Below are 3,225 nucleotides of genomic sequence, written 5' to 3'. Positions count from 1 at the left end.
GCAACCCCTTTTCCTATGGAAGGTGACAAAGACAGCTTTCCCCACCCAAGGCCTGCTTGGAGGGGGTGGGAGATCTGGGCTGGAATGATTGCATATTCCCCAGATTATACATGCGCAGGGAGTGATCCAAAGATATAGGGATAGGAGATAATATCCATACTGGTTGCAGGAGATTTCAAAGTCCATCAGGGAATACCTGCTACAGTGAGAACCTATGTGGACCTCACGACCCAGTTATTCTGCTGGAATTGCCCTGCTCAGGACAAACTAGTGCGCATGTCCACCAAAAGACAAGTGCAGGCATCATTCATCACAGCCCAAACTAGAAATAACCCAAATGGCCCCAACAAGTAGAACGGATGAAATATTTTGGGAAATCATTCGACGAAGTATTTACACTGCAATAAAAAACAAAAAAGGGAGTTCCCATTGTGGCTCAGCAGGTTAAGAACTGACACAATGTCCCCAAGGACAAGGATTTGATCCCTGCCCCCGCTCAGTGTGTTAAGGACCTGGTGTTGCTGTGAGCTGTGGCATAGGTCACAGGTATGGCTCAGATCCCAAGTTGCTGTGGCTGTGGTGCTGGCTGGCAGCTGCAGCTCCAATTCAGTCCCTAGCCTGGGAACTTCCATATGCCGCAGGTGTGGCCTTAAAAAGAAATAAAAAGAAAAAAGAATGAGGAACTATTCCTGCAAGCACCCACATGGATAAATCTCAGATTTTTAGTAAGAGACAGAGGGGAAAAAAAAAACCCTTAGGAGTTCCCGTCATGGCGCAGTGGTTAACGAATCCGACTAGGAACCATGAGGTTGCGGGTTCGGTCCCTGCCCTTGCTCAGTGGGTTAACGATCCGGCGTTGCCGTGAGCTGTGGTGTAGGTTGCAGACGCGGCTCGGATCCCGCGTTGCTGTGGCTCTGGCGTAGGCCGGTGGCTACAGCTCCAATTCAACCCCTGGCCTGGGAACCTCCATATGCCGCAGGAGCGGCCCAAGAAATAGCAACAACAACAACAACAACAACAAAAAGACAAAAGACAAAAGACAAAAAAAAAAAAAAAAAAAAAAAAACCCTTAAAAATCTCAAAGCACAAAAGAGTGGATATTGCATCATTCCACCCTTAAGAAGCTCAAAGCCAGGCAAAACTAATCTCTAGCAATGGAGGTCCCGAAGTGATCAGCTTTCGGAGGGGATGAAGGATGGGCTGGAAGGGCACACGAAGAAGCCTTCTGAGATGTTAGAAATAATTCTACTTTTTTTTTGCCATGTCTGTGGCATGAGAAGTTCCCGGCCCAGGGATCAAACCCAAGCCACACACTGAATCCTTCACCGCTAGGCCACCAGGGAACTCCAGAAATAGTCTGTATTTTGCACAGGATGGTGGGTATACAGGTGTAGCATATTTGAGATGTGCCTGTTAAAAACCGTGCATTGAAAAAAAAAAAAACCCTGTGGAGTTCCCATCTTGGCTCAGTGGTTAACGAACCCGACTTGTATCCATGAGGACTTGGGTTCAATCTCTGGCCTTGCTCAGTGGGTTAAGAATCTGGCGTTGCTGTGAGCTGCGATGTAGGCCAGCAGCTACAGCTCTGATTCAACTCCTAGCCTGGGAACCTCCATATGCTGAGGGCGTGGCCCTAAAAAGACAAAAGACACACACACACACACAACCCCCCCCAAACAAAAAATTCTGTGCATTTAACTCTAAGTTGTATTTCAGTTAAAAAGAAAACAAAGCCTGGTAGCCCGAGGAATGTCCAGAGCTGTGGTCCTGGTGACTGCAGTCTAATTAGGTGATGGCGGTGACAGGCTTTTGGCTGTGTTTTCAGCTGCCCAACCTCCCTTGGTCCTGGCCTATGGCCAGGTTCCTTGCCTGCCTGTTGATCCTTGAAGAACCTGCTTTCCTGCCACTCAATTCTTTTTGTGTTCGCGTTAGCCCGAGTCTTTTGCTTTGTTGGTGATTGAAGTCCTTTCCTAGCACGGAACCCGGGTCTGGAACATAGAAACCAAAAAACCCACAAACATGATGATATTTTATCAATCATAAAGAATTAAGATACACGAAAGGCATCATGATCAGTTTTTAAAAAGCAAAGGAAATGGATGTATGAAACGCTCAGCTAGTTTGAAACCTGCAAATCATTAAAAACCACACTTTACAAGGCTACCTAATTGCAAAAGCTATAAACGCTCTTGAGAAAACAACCATTAAAAACAAAACCAAACAAAACATGACATTTCGAAATGTAATACCAGTCAGGATGCACTAGCTCATGATGGTTATTGTAGCAGAAGTGTTATTTTGGTTTAATGGGACACTTTAAAAATACAATTAGATCTTTAGACTCTGGCAGAATAAAGGTATATCATGCAATGAAGAGAGCAGGTATACTGGAAGATAATGTTACGTAAGAAAATTATTTTGGTGAACTTTATTTGAATTGGGATGACTCATAATTGTATAATTAGGTACTTCGATTTAAACATGAAATGCAGTAAATTGCTCAGGCAGCAAACAAAGCCTCTCTCCTTGGTATTTATTTCTCAATGAAATATATTAACAAGACACCGACATTGGGTTTTTTCCCAGACCGGTTGTTATTAGTTGACAGCCTGACGTGTGCAAACACTTCCTCTTTTTTTGCAACGTGAACGTTCCAGATACCAGTTCTCCTGTAGCAGCCACACTTCCCTGAGGTCTGGGTCACCGGGGGAGGTGTGGCCCTTGCACCCTGGAGGTTCCTGAGCGGCCACGCCCACAGTACACCTTGGGTGCCGCTCACAGACTTACTGGGGTATAAGGGAAGGGCCTTTGGCTGCAGGGCCAGTGGGCTTCCATGTCAAAACCTCAGACTGAAGCTTTGTTGTTGGAATTGGATGGTTTTCCTCAAAGATCCTGGCCTCCTGGGCACACCCCTGTTTAATTTCCTCCAGCCCCGGACTGTGGGCTGGGCTCAGTGACCTGCTGCCAAACAATAGCAGTGATGAGATGTCCCTGTGTCACAGTGAGGTTACAAAATTGTGACTTCTTTTTCTCTCTCTCCCTGTCACTTGATTGCTCTCGTGAAGCCAGCCACCAATGTTAAGGCGAGGCTCCCAGAACAAGGAATTGATGACAGCCTCTGCCAATGGCCAGTAAGGAGCTGAGGCTCTCATCTCAACAGCCTTCAGCGGACTGGATCCTGCCAACAGCCTCCTGAGTGAGCTTGGAAGATGCTCTGTCCCGGGT

Source organism: Sus scrofa, chromosome 4 (genome assembly GCF_000003025.6).
Source record: "Sus scrofa isolate TJ Tabasco breed Duroc chromosome 4, Sscrofa11.1, whole genome shotgun sequence".
Classification (NCBI taxonomy): Eukaryota; Metazoa; Chordata; class Mammalia; order Artiodactyla; family Suidae; genus Sus; species Sus scrofa.
Note: the sequence above shows the minus strand (reverse complement) of the source record.